Source organism: Vombatus ursinus, unplaced genomic scaffold (assembly GCF_900497805.2).
Source record: "Vombatus ursinus unplaced genomic scaffold, bare-nosed wombat genome assembly UNPS02014778.1, whole genome shotgun sequence".
Classification (NCBI taxonomy): domain Eukaryota; kingdom Metazoa; phylum Chordata; class Mammalia; order Diprotodontia; family Vombatidae; genus Vombatus; species Vombatus ursinus.
Window position 1 is genome coordinate 49,976,939 of NW_020954556.1, and position 15,006 is coordinate 49,991,944.

Genomic DNA, 15,006 nt, shown 5'->3' on the forward strand with positions numbered 1-15,006 from the left:
ACTTAAAGTGCATTGTTGTTATTGTTGTGGTTGTTATTTTACAGATAATGAAACTGAAATCCATGGATGCTAACCAGTCGGAAAGAGGTAAGTCTAAAATTAAATCTATTCCTAAAAACAAAACAAACAAAAAAAAAAAACCTGTTGACAACCAAGAAGCAAAACAAAATCTCCCAAAATAAAGAATCAAGACTATGACTAACATAAAGAAAGCTTCTTGGGGAAGAAGTAGTCAACCCTACCTTCAAATCAATTAATAATCTTGTGATGAGAAAGAGATTTCACAAAGATCTGGATAAACACCATAGTGCAGCTTCTGTTCAATAACCTAATGATGAGAGGGAATTTCAAGATAAGTGCTGACATTGCGATACTTCAGTGTGGCTACTCCCTCTACCAGTGCAGTTCACAAATCTGATATGTGTTCTCTTCTCATATAATTCTTAATCATGATTTTCTATGAGATTTCTATAATAGGACTACTCTCTGGAGTGTCTAAAAGCTTTGTGGTAGGTCTTTTAACAATTTGTGGATACAAATCAAATTATCCCAAGACCACACAATGAAGATAGTGAGACTTAAAATAAGTTTTCTGCTCTGTTCCAATTCAGTGCTCGTAAAACACCAAAACATCCCAACTGATGCAGTCTGGATGTAAGCTGCTGTGCTGGGACATACCATACCAGAATACAGAAGTTGGAAGAGGGGTAGTTTTGTTTGAGGAGGGCAACACAGCAGATGAAAAAACAGTGTGTGGTGCAATGGAGTGAATACTTGGTTTTTGAGTCAGAGGACCTGGGTTCAGATCTTGGATTTGCCACTTATTACCTGTGTGACCTGGGGGCCTCAGTTTCCTTGTTTGTAAAATGAGGGAGTTGGACTAGATGATTGAAAAAGGTTCCTGATGCTCAAAATCTATGATCTAATGAAATAGTAACAAACCTAGGGGATGAGGCCCCCAAAGAGCTCTATCTGAAAATATGTACAGAAACACAGTTTGCAGTATTGCCCTCTTATAATCAGATGGATGGTGCAGAATTATTATCTGATAAAAAGCCAATGAGAAGAAAGGCTATGATGATCCTATTGAATTAAAACTCTGACAAATGCCATTACTTTTCATACCTCCGAAGCATGAAAAGGTAAGCACAGAAACTTTTGAAGGTGGGGAGGATAACAGATCATGAGAAATTATTTCAAAGTATCATATTTGAAATAAAAATATCCAGGAGTGATGTATTTCCTATCATGCTCTCTTCTCATGACTCTCATCTCCCAGCTGGCGGTTAGAAGGTACTATTTGAGATCCATTAGCCCACCCACAGAGAACAACTTCTTTTATGTAAAATATTAATTCTTCAACAAGAATTAGCTCTGCCAGCGAGAGACACCAAGTGTTCCCCATCCTTATTACAAATCACAATTCCAACTTCTTTGAGGATTTTCTATATCTCCATAGCCTTCTCCACTGATTTCCCCATATCACATTTGACACTAATTTCATTCCTCTACAGTAGTTCATATATATTCTCTTCAAATTATACATATTTAAAAACAGGTAGTGTGGCATAGTAGTAAAATCCTGGGCTTGGAATTTGTAAGACAAGATTCTAAGTGCCATTTCTGATCCTTACCAGCTTGGTAGGGAGAGTTCCCACGCTGGGAATTTCCGATGAAGAAATGATAGATTCTTCCCATATTTTTATAAGTCATATCAAGTTTAAGGAAATAATGAAATGTTACCAAAGAAGAAAAATAAATATGAATTGAAATTTGGTAAAAGGAAAACATAGACATACATACTCAACATATGTCTATGTTTCTATCAGGAAAGCAACCATGGTTATCTCCATTTGAGATGCAACCAAGGAGTGGGGCTTTGGGAGTTACCCACTATGCCCAAGAAAACTGAAATCACACTGGAGCAAATTAAGGATACAGGCATCTAATACTATTTTTCTAGGAGTTTGGAAAGGGTACCATTTCCCTCAAACTCAACAATCAATCAACAAGCATTCATTAAGCACTTACAAAGTGCCTGGCACTGTGTTAAGTGCTGGGGATGTAAGTACAAAAATCCAACAGCCCTGACTTCAGCTTAACTTATAACCTTTTATAACTTATATAACTTATAACTCATTACCAGTTCATTCCAATATTCTCACTCTAAACACAAATATACAACATATACAAACATACACTTCTCAAAATGCAATGACCTAAAGAGCTACTTGAGAATAGCATAATATACTCTTTGGAAAAACTCATCTCTTTATTTAACTTTGTAACATAAAAGGCACAAGGAAAGCCTGGCTAAGATGTATGATATTTTCACTTTCTACTAAACGTGGCTATAATATTGCATTTGCTATGTGAAAGCCACATTCTCGCATGAACTGGAAATGCTAAATTGTTAATAGCTTCCCCAGCATTTACTTTTTGCTCTGATGCCTGCAATGATTTCACCATAATTTAGGCTGAGTACAATATCACAATTGATGTTCATCAGCATGAAACCCCTCTAACTGTTCTTCAATCAGTCTATCCCTCAGTCTGGTTTGAATTTTCTTTCATAGGCAATGTGAAATATAGCCCACAAATATAGTCCTAAGCATTGCCATGAAGTTAAGATGGTATAAAATCACCAGAGCAGTATACTGAGTAAGGACAAAATTTTTTTTAGTTCCTCAAAAGGACACTGTCTTTTCCTCCTACTCACTGTCCGTCTCGTTAACTGGCTTTGATACGGTCCAAGTCTATGCCAGTTCTCAAAAGTCTCAGCTTGTGTGATGAATTTCTGCTTTGGTTTTCCAATAGATTCTTTGTTGACATTTTTCCCCTTATGGTTTTCTGGTTTTGGTTTAAGATTTCCTTCTTCCTATAGAGCCATCTCTCAAATGCAATTCAACAAATATTTAAGTGTTTATTACGTGTAAAGTACTGTACAAATCTACCCAAGCCATCCAGAGATCATCATGTCCTCCCTTTCCTATGCTCTGACACATTCCTTCCTCTTCTCACTTGGTTTTCCAGCCCAACCTGGTGCTTGTGCATGGGGGTCCCCATACCCCATCACCTTGTTTTATATAAGGCCTGAATATGCTATAGGGCATTATAAGGTAGAAACTTTCATTAAGGGATGCAAGCCAAGAGGGAATTTATTGCTATCTACTTACTGTTCCTATAAATATTTGATCTCTCACATCTTACTCCTTAAGAAATTAAGCCTGACCTAAGAAGGAGTCCCTGATCATTTGCCTAAATTCCTTCTAGACCACGGTAATTTCAGGAACATACAAGACAACTAAATTGTCTGGCTTTTGTTCCATAAACATCCAGGAGTGGACTGCTTTCACAGATGAGATGGAGGGCCCTTAGAAGAAACAGAGTGGTTCTGTATTACTGAACACAAATTTGTTTAAGAGCACGACAGAACTCTGCCTCTACTACTCAGAGCTGAGCCAATAATTATATATTTCAGAACACCACAATTAAAAAAAAATTCATAAAAATGCCAGCATAAAAAGGTGACATGACATGAAGCACAACATAAAGTTGCTCAATGCACACACAGTAATTGCACCAATTACATTTAAGATATTTATTTGCTTACCAAGAAAAAAAGATATAAAAGGCCGATTATCCAAAATGATGCCAGTGAACACGTCTACCCGAGCTAACAAAAAAAAAAGAAAAAACAAAACAAAACAAAACAGAATAACAATAACAATGCAAAGAAATGAAAAGAAACTTCAGTTTACATTTTCAATTAAAATGTCAACTAAATAAAACAGCCAATCCATAGGCCTAGCTGTTCACACACAGCTTTAGCATTTGAACAAAACACCAAAAAAAAGCCTTTTCAGCTTTGATAATCACTTCTGACAATTTTGGTCTGATTGAGAAAGGAAACTGGATTGCAACTTCCATGTGTTCTGTTAGCTTAAATATTAACTAGGCAATTTTGAAGCATTTGACAATTTTTTAAAAGAAATATGGAAGCCTAGTTTGTAGTCACCATTGCATTAGTGTGCCAGAGAGAAACCCAAGTGAAGGCCTAAGTGCCCTGGTCCCTTTTTAGCTCAGAAAGCCCTTTAAAGTATGATGAGAGGGATAGCTCTTGATAGTACATTTTGCACAACGTTTCTTTCAGTTTTTAAGGCCTAAAATTAAAGTATTACACATCGTGACTTTAAGGGGGCGATTTGCAGAAAATGACTGACATGTTCTCAACTGACAGCGTAAGATTGGATTCAGATGCCTCTGCTTAGTACAATTTGATCTTCACGAACAATTAAATAATGGCGTACAAAGCACCATATTCATATTGGTTTAAAAAAAAATCTCTGGTTACATTTATGCTTTGACTGAGTAAAGATGAAGCAACACAAAGGAAGAATCTTTAGCCACAGAGAAAACATGTACTATGCTGCTAACAATTGGTTCAACGGTCTTGCAGTGGGCAGGGATGATATTTCATCAATGCCACCATATGAACACTTTATCATCATTTGCAGTTAGTCTATCTCATCATATTGTACTAATATCTATCATATCTACACAATACAGAAATGTTAACCCATTGTAGGTATGATATGGGCACCTTATCTTTTCAGGCTTATGTAAAAAAAGTGTTACTACAATGTCAACAAGATGTTTAAATGTACCAATATTTCTAAAATGTATTAGGCTATTTAAAGGTTGCCTTGAAATAGAGGAATAGCAAATCTTTTTTTCCCCTTGGGAAAAACACTCAATATCCCTCCCCACTTTCAGCCTTTCTAACTTTTAAGATCTCAAAATGCCTTTGAGAATTACTTTGCCCCCATCAAATGACAATATGCAAGTATCTATAAAACAAGCAGTTAGTAGCTTCTCTATAAAACTCTAACCTTACTTTAAAATGGTTCACCAACCACACCCACGGTTATCCCAGCTTTGTGCCTTTATTCTTGTTGCCTTCCTGGAATGCCTTGGCCTCTTCTCAAGGTCAAGATCAAGTCCTTCTTAATATTAAGCCCAACCTCTACAACATTAGCCTTCACTGGTTTGCCCGTTTTTCTGGGAGGTATGGCATCAGGAGCACAGCATTTGTAATCTGTAACATACAATTCAACACCATAGATCTTTCTTCATACTGTTCTTTAACAATTTTCATTTGTTTGGTTGCAAGCCCCTTGAGGGCAGGAATTCTTCATTTGTTTTTTTGTTTCCTTCTTCCCCACAGAGTCTAGAACAGTGCTGAGGAAAGTGGTCAATAACTACTTATTGATTAACTGGAATAAGCAATTTCCATTATAACTTTCTAGAAGTATACTAAACAGGCTAAATGGCCAGCTAGGTGGCTCAGTGGATACAGCACCAGGCCTGGAGTCAGGAAGATTCATCTTCCTGAGTTCAGATCTGGCCTAGACATTTACTAGCTTTGTGACCCTGGATAAGTCACTTGCCCCTGTTTGCCTCAGTTTCCTCATCTGTAAAATGAGCTAGAGTAGAAAATGGCAAAATACTTCAGTATGTCTGCCAAGAAAACCCAAAATGGGGTCATGAGGAGTTGGATATGAGTGAAAAACGACTGAACAACAACAAAAACAGGCTAAATTCTAGGACTGGGCACCTTCATTGTACTTTTATAAAATAATTTATGTAAAAGCAACTTGAAAAGTCCAAATATTCTAAATAAATACAAGACAAAAAGATGCAGGAATATAATACTATGCATTCATTATCACACAATCCTGTGAATTGGTTCTCCAGTACTCTGCCCATTTACACTGGATAGCCCTTGAAATATACCATTGTCTTCTCACTTTATAACTTTGTAGATCTATCAGTATCATCAACACAGCAAATAATATATACCTCCCCCCCTTAAGGTAACGGTTAAACATAGGCAATAATCTATTTACCCAGGCAAAGAAAACTATCCATTAAGGATACTAGATGACGTCTATTATCTCAAGATGTCCTGGTGTTTTTGAGATATCATTCCAAAATGAAAATAATTTAGTCATAGGCCTAAAAACTTTCCTCTCCAGTATCATTCATTCTTTTAGTCATACACTGAACCAAGACTTATTAATAAGTACTTACTATTTATAATGCACTGTGGTAAATGCTGAGGTAGAAACAAAGAAGCATTAGAGATGGTCCCTGCCCTCAAAATAATCTAGTAGGGGTAAACAGATATACCTACAGATATATATTTTTAAAAATTAGAAATTAGAAAGTGTTAACTGTCTAAATACAAGACACATGAGAGACAAAAGAGAGAACATTTCCTTTTTTCGTGGTATCTAAGATTATTTTTTCAATGTATTATTTATTTATTTTTAACATTCTTTGCTTTTTTGTTTTTGTTTTTGTTTTTGGCAAGGCAATGGGGTAAAGTGACTTTTCAAGGGTCAGACAACTAGAAAGTGTCAAGTGTCTGAGGCCAAATTTGAACTCAGATCTTCCTGAATCCAGGACTGGTGCTCTATCCACTGTACCATCTAGCTGCCCCAATTTCTAACATTCTTAAAAAAAAATTTTGAGCTCCAAATTTTCTCTCTCTCCTGCAATTCCCCCACCAACTGAAAAAGTGATATGATATCAATTATACATGGAAAATCATGCAAAAAAAAAGCAAGAAAAATAAAGTTTAGAAATGTATTTCAATTTGCACTCAGTTCATTTTGAGCAAGTTTGAGTGAGAACATTTACAGCTGGATGATTCAAGGAAGACTTTATGGAAGTGATTTTTCATTTGGGCCTTGAAGGACAAGAAGGATATCATAGGTTGACAGGCAGATATAAGAATAGAGGGAGACCATTATAGGTGTAAAGAAAAACGTTAGTCTGAGCAGGAGAGTGCAGTCGATTATGTTCATGGGGGCAGTCATTGGGATAGGCTAGAAGGAAGAGAGAGTAATGGAGGTAGGTAGGGCAAAAGCTTATCTTCAGAGTAATTTACATATGGCAGCTCCATTTACCAACACCCCAGTGATGGCCAGCATTATTCCACAAACAATAACTTTGTGTAGAAAGATCAAAAAAACTGTCACAAAGTCATGCACATAATCACTGATGCAAAACGCAGGGAAGCAGAAAGAATGTTTCTTGATGACCAACCCTGTTTTCAAACATCTAGATCTCACAGTCCTCTATATTCTAATGAGTGCTTAGGAAAAGTCTGTCCACTTTTCAGCTTCAGGGAGAATGGAAGGTTAAGCAGACACACAACTCAGAACTGCCACCTGAGATCATTCAAATGGCACTTTGGGCTACCCTACCCCCATGGGCCTATATCCTCCTACCTGTTTCTGTCTCCATTATCCCTTTACTTTTTACTTTCCAGCATAGCCTCTCATACATCTTTCAAGACAGAAGACCCTTAGAAATCATTTAGTACAATCCCCTCATTTAACACATCTTATTACTCTCCCCACTTGCCCTTTTAGCCCAATTAATATCCCTACTTCAATGCTCTGCTGGAAACTCAAATGCAATCTTTAAAACTAGTTCAAAAGTGAAAAGAAAACTAGGCTATCACTGCTAATATAAGGAGAAACTGGGGCAACTAAGTGGCACTGTGGACAGAGCACTGGCTTTGGAGTCAGAAGGACTTGAGTTCAAACTTGGCCTCAGACACATTCAGACACTAACTGTGTGACTGTGGGCAAGTCACTTAACCCCAACTGCTTTACCAATATACATATATATGTATGCGTAAATATATATATACACACACACACACACACACACACACACACACACACACACACACTCATATATATATGGAGAAACTAAAAAACTATGGTAGAATAGAGAATAATATAATAGACAAATAAGTGCCATTTTTAGTCTTAAATTTATTCTACACCTTCCCTCCTCTAAGAAAAAAAAATAACCCAGTGACAAGGGCACACCTATATTTTCAAGATCACTGCTTGAAAACACATTTTTAAAAAAATAAAGCTCTTCAGGCTAGAAACATGAAGGGATATAAATGAAATTTATAAAACAATGAAGAATATAGATAAGGTCAAGACAGACTTATTTGTCCAATCTCAAAACATTAGAAATAGGGGACACCCCTGAATCTCAGCAGAGGTAGAGTTCAGAGAAGTATAAGACAGTTTGATTTGCACTGTGGGACATAAATAAATGGAACTTGTAACTGTAAACATTGGAGAACTTTGATGCTTCAGTGAATCTGTGATCTCATCAATGTGTGTACGCCTTCCAACAGTGCATACTGCAATGGGATTAAAATTCAAAGTGGGTTTTGAATTTCATGGATGATAAATTGAGTTCCTAAAGGAAGCTAAGGTAACATCTTCGACCTTTTAAGTCTAACATGAGGGACTATGTTCTCTCACACAAAATCTGTTAGCACCGCAATTGGGAAGGTGTGGGAAGCCGAGCTGAATGGACCCATTCTGTGGTCTTTCTTATGTTCCTATTTTTTTGTACCCACAAGCTGACTAGGCAGAGAAATTCAGATTTTCAGGTAGTCAAAATGGCACCTTTCAAAATAAGAATCAAATAAAAAGAAAAAAAATCATAGGAGCTGTTTCTTTGTATTACATTGCTACAAATAGTATTTTTACAATATTAAGAACCACTGTTAACTCCATTTAGGATGAGTCTATTTAAAGCACTGTTTACGTTCCATTTTACCAAAAGTCATATTATTGATAGTCATATTCCAGTTTGATGACACATCAATAGTAAAATGACTTTTAAATTGTCTGTTTCTTAATGTGAATGTTCAGAAACCAAGTATTATATTGTGGGATAGCAGGTTCCACAAGGAGAGCCCAATTTTCAAACATGAATGGAATGGGTACACATATAGAACCAAATAATTATTCACTGCAGAGAAAGAAATCCATATGGGAAGCAACATTTGGTCACCCACACTGTTTGAAGGGACCAGAGGAATGGTCTAAGTCATTTAAAACATTTGATAAACAAAAATTGATGGTCTTGAAAATGCATTACATGATATTTTTCCCAAACAGGTTTACCTTTAGCATTTATTTTTCTTAAACAATTGACAGAATTTGGACTTTTTGAATGCTCATCAACTGATGGTGTACAAGGCATTTCAGAGGTATAGAGGGATAAGCCAGCCTGTGTTTAGTTGTTAACTGTGGATATTTTACAAAGTGAGTAATTCCCATGCAGATGATTGAGAGTTGACAAATGTGAGATCTGTGTTTACATTTTTCTAACTGATCTGGCACACATACCAAACTGCATAAATACCTTTAAGGGGCCATTAATGTCTAGCCCAAATAGGCCTAATCTCAGTGTTCAGAGCATTATGCTAATGATTTTATGCCACAATCCACTGGAATAGCATCTTACTCAGGTGGGAAGTCTGAAAGATAGATGTGATTTGTACCTAACAGGCAAATCAGCCCATGCAAAAGGGGACCAAATATTTTTTCTCTCTTGATAACTAACATCAAATGGCATGTCTAACAAATCATACAGTGATTGATTAAATAACCAAAATTAACTCAATTATCTCTTCTACAATGCAATCACTTCACATAGTTTAGTCATATTAAAATAGTCTAGTCATATTAAAATTCCAAAACTCTGGTCTATAAAATCTACCCATTTCAGCAGAATCTCAGGATATTTCCTAAACAATAAAGAATGTATCTTGCTGGCTTTTCTTTCATGTCATCTACTATATATCAAAAAGCCTTTAAAAATAAAGTCTACACACAATTCAAGGAAAAGAAAATGTACCTGTTGTTAAGTGAACCATAAAAGAACTAATTTATGTGATTCAACTTAATCTGGAGATGAGGCAATCTTCCATTTAAAGGCTTGGCTTTTGCCACTGGCTACAGATGCATCTCTTCTGTCTGTCTGCCAGGTATTGTAAGTCATTCCTAACCAAGAGGCACAATTGGCTGTTACAAGCTTCAGTTGCTGATCAGAAGTGTTAAATCAGGCAAAGGTCATTGAATGTCATGTGCAATTAATCAGATTTTTATCTTGGAGGGAGTGATGTGCCCACTACTGGTTTATGAAGACCAAACTATGTTCCTTTCAGGAAGGCCCTCTACTGTAAAAAAGGTAACTGAAGAGTCCTCTAAAGATACTGCAAAATTACTCCCCAAAGGAAAACTATTTATTGCTTTGAACTCCTGATCTGTAAACGAGGGATCCTTAACCTGGGGTCCATGGACCGGTAAAGTATCCATAGGTATATTACATGGATGAGAGGGAAAATCCCATCTTTATTTTCATTAACCTTTTGTTTCTTTTGTTATCCTATATATTTTATTTTATGCATTTAAGATATTATTCTGAAAAGCGATCGACAGGCCTATACACAAAAGTTAAGAACCCCTTGCTGTAAACTTTTATTTTGGAGAAGAATTTCCTTTCCTTTAAGAGATTCTGGCTCCCTCTGAAAGATAACACATATAGGATGGGTGGAAAATTAGAAGAAACACAACACTAGGGGCAGCAACTCACCCTTCACCTGGTCATTCCCTAGGAGAGTTTTCAGATAAAGCAGATAAGCAGCCTTTGGGATTGCTAAGTAATTCTACATGCTGCAATGAAACAGCTTCAGTTTCTTTCAGCATGCTTTTAACCTGCCATAATGACTACAATCGTAGCACAGATGGCCTTTTAGATTTCTTTGGGGGTGGAATACTGCCTGGATTCCTATAAAATCCTTGAAGAGACAGATACTTCATCTCAGAGAGTCAGGTAATATTTCCTGAGTCCCTAGAACCCCATCCTTGGGACTGGAGCGGGGGAGGAGGTAGGAAGATTTTAAAGAAATATCTACAAAAAACCTTTTCTTGAAGCAACTGAAAAACCTACTCGGGAATATATACACACATATAGCACCTGAATATGAAGATTCTCTTATACAGAAACAGCGCATTACATTTCTTAAAGCTTTTTTAAGATACATTTCCTTATTTGATCTACCCAAAGATAAGGCTAGGGAGGCCAGATCTTTTTTGTAGCTGTTACTTACAAATGAGGAAAGTACGACTTGAAGAGGCTGACTGAGTACCTAAAGGCTGATTGGTTGGTTGTTATCCTTCATTCTTGAAGAGGACCAAAATGACATCACTATGCCAATATGAGCTTGCTTGTTTGTTTGCTTGCTTCCTTCCTTCCTTCCTTCTTTCCCTCCCTTCTCTCCCTGCCCAAAGGGATATAAATTTTGATTGCTGAAACCTCACAAGATATCTTGAGGTTTACAAGCTAGATTTCTTTTTAAGGACCATGCCTTAAACAAGGCCTGCACAACATACAGCCTCAGGGCTGTATAGCAGGCCTGCTATATGCAAATCCCTCAACAAAACTGACTATGCACAGTTCCCTTAGGGCAGGCCTGCACAACATACCACCCACAGGCCACTTGCAGCCCGTCAAAGGATTTCAAGCAGTCCCAGAAAAATATAGAGAATGTTAAACAGGCCTGGACAACATAGTGCCCACAGTCAACTTTCCACAAGTGGCCCACAGGTCGTGCAGGCCTGCCTTAAACCTAAATCACTCTGACTCTAACTAACTGGACAAGAATAGGTCCCAGCCCAAGCTTACCTTGGTCACTGTTTGGGTTCCAATGGCTCAGAGTGAATGTAAATAGCAACTGTTTCTGTTCTGGCCAAAAACCCTAAGGGTCTTCCCCGACCAGACTGATTTTTTTTTGACTAGGTAAAAGAGACCATTTCCCCCACCCCTCATTTCTTCACCTATCCCAATCTCCACAGAAATAAAGAAGCTCTTAGACTGAAACAATCCTTTGCTTCAGTCATCACAGTGTTTCTATGTCACCATGCCACATGTATATATATGCCCTATTACCACTCTAGTCTACATTTGAGCCCAATTCTCATGGATTTACAGTGTACTTTGAATCTGTCTCAGTCTGTGATCCTTGTCTCTATTTCTTAGACATGATACTCTATGTCCCTTTTCCATGCCTCTAAACTGGCCATCTCACATGCCTGGAATGAACTCACTCCTCACCTCTGCCTCACAGATTCTCTCTCTTTCTTCAAGAAAAAACTCAATTATCTCATTCTAAATGAAGACTTTCTTAATCCCTTAAACTGCTAGTACCTTTCCTCCCAATGACCTTGTATTTAACTACTTGTATTTATTCTTTTTATGTTTATTCATTATATCCTTATATACAAATAGGGATTATTTCATTCTTTGTGTTTGTATCCTCAGAGCCTAGCATACAGTGCCTGGCACATAGTAGGCCCTAAAAATGCTTGTTAATTAAGAAACAAAATCTATTGTGGTAGTTTAAAAAGTTACTAGTATTAGTTAATGAGACAATCTTTTATTATCCCTAAAAAAATTAAAGCTTCAGTCTTCACTGAGCTTAAGAGATACAACTGGGATAAAGAAACTTAAGTCAAGTCTGACTATCAGATTTATTCAAGGTGACTCAACAAATTAAAGATGAACTAAAAGAAACCTCTAGGAATAATTCTAGTATACCCTTATTCCCACATGGTTGGTTCATAGCCAGACCAGCGTACAATAAAAATGAATTACATGGATCCATTAGAAAACTTGATATGCTCTTAAGGAATTTGTTTACTTTAAATTACAGCAGGTACCTGGATGACTAGGGATTCAAGAACAATATCTATAAATAGAAAATGGTATCAGGTATCTAAATGCAACCTTAAGTGTATACACCTAAGATGTTACTCTCTATTTGTAAATCATAAAGAAACTTAAGAAATCAGAAAAGAACTTAACTCTTGTAGACTACTGAGGTTATCAGTTAGGAAATTTTAACTACAATTTATTAAGTAACATTCTACTGGCCTGAAAAGATTGACAAATTCTACCAAATGTTGGATTTAAATGCCAGAAACTGCTTATTTATGCAATAAGTTTTAGCACAATAGGATACTTGGAGTGACTTAGAAGTAGTCCACAGATCTTCTTTATCTATTCAGGTAAAGGCTAAACTTAGAGTAAGGAACACTTGAGTTTGACACTTATTAGCTATGTGATGATGAGCCCCTCACATAACTGCTATGGACTTCAGTTTCCTCTGCGGTAAAATGGAAAAAATGAAATGGGATCATGAAGTGTTGAACACAAAGGAAAAATGATTGAACAACTGAGTATGTCGGTCAAACAAGCTAGAACCAGAACCAGAACCAATACCAAACCCAAACCCCAAAACAAAAATTTAGGAACTGAGTGTTTATTGAGTTTACTAGCAAGGGAAACCGACCCATAAGGGCAGAGAGTCTCTAAAGGAACAAAAGGATAAAGCTTACATAGGTTTCAATTTAAGCAGGAAGTTAATTGGGTATGGGGTACCTCAGGGTTGGACAAGGCCTATTGCTGGGCTAGTAAGAGGAAAGACTGTTTGGGATAGCTATTCCTTTTAAGCCCACCCTAATAGACAAAACTGTCCTTGTGGTTTCAGCAGCAAGGAAGGTCAAAGACAGGTGAAAGCTGTAATTCAAGAGCAAGACAGAAAAACTGCAGACAAAACGGAGTTGCTTTAGCTTTCTCTGCTATCTAAAAGTACTAGGCAATAATCTTGTAATAGCACCAGGCAACAAATGGTGAAAGTAAAGACACAAAATATGAAATAGAGTAATATATGCAAAGACATACATACACATAATCAGATCTTTAAAAAAAAATTATTGTATAACATGGACATCCCACAGGCAGGGTTCTGTTCACAAAACCACAAACTAATGTGAATGATATCTATGCCCAGTGATATTATTAAATACTCAATTTTTAACTGCACTTTCACATACTTTTTTTGTAAAAGTGTTCACATCTCCATTTTCTATGGATGCTCAGTACATTTACTGTGTAGACACCAAACTGGACATGAATCTCTTTAATATCTGTGATTCATGAAGTTGGAGGGGATGCATAAGAATATCTAATTCAACTCACTCATTTCACAGATGAGGAAACTGAGACCAAGAGGTAAAGAACTCAATCATGGTCACAAAGGGAGTCAGCAGTAGGGCCAGAATTTAAACCTAGGGCTTCTTATGATCTCAAATCCAATGTTCTTCCTACTGCCTCATAACTTATTTCAAAGTACAAAAAAGGGACTTTTGGACAAAATGGCTGCCTGAATGGGAGGCTCCTATATACTTAACCAAGGAAAATCTTGAAATTCATGACAAATAGAATGATGACCAATGACATCTTAGACCCCATAACTGCACAGTCAACTAGAAGCTCGTGGGCAACAGGAAAAGAGGCCATTCAAGCAAAGTAAGTGCATCAAGACCAGACCCAGTAAAGATGTAGCTTGCAAGGCTTTGTGACTAAAAGAAAGTAATAACAGAGGAATTTGTGCCAGGTAGCCTAGTGCTTTGGTGCCACAGCACTAAGACCAGGATAGGACAAGCCCAAACCCTCTGGGGTTGACAACATTCTGGCCTCAAATGCCAGAGAGAGCTTTGAAGACTCAGTGCCGACTAGTATGATGGGACTAAATTTAAATTAAGGATAATACAAGACCTGGCAGCAACTACTTAAAATGAGAGGAAATCTTGGAATACAATATTCTAAAAGATAAAAGCTTACCAACAAGAACCTAATCTGAGCATAATCTTACATGGGAAAAAATAGACCTTTAATAGGATAGAAGACTTTCAAGCATTTCTGATAAACTGACCTGAACTGAGGGGGAACTCTGAAATATAAACATGAGTCCAGAAAAAACTAATTTAAGCAATTAGAAGAAACTATATAATAAGATAGGGCTAACATTCTAATAGGGGAGGAAGATTTACAAAGGGTATTAATAGAATTAAGTAGAAAAAAACTAAAATGCTAAGGGTGGATTGGTTTTTTTTGTGAATTTTAAGAGGGAAAAGAGAAGCAATGATAAAAGTAAGAATACACTAGTGTAGAAAGAAGGAAAAAGGGGATGGAATTTGTTATAATAAATAAATAAATATATTTGTTACTATATATAATGATATATTAACATGGAGGAAGGGATATAGG

The 15,006-nt window shown here is 36.8% G+C and overlaps 1 protein-coding gene across 1 annotated transcript in view; it reads right to left on the reverse strand.

The window, feature by feature from the left end:
- CAMKMT (calmodulin-lysine N-methyltransferase) overlaps nt 1-15,006 on the reverse strand; it is a 502,405-nt gene that overhangs the window by 151,428 nt on the left and 335,971 nt on the right.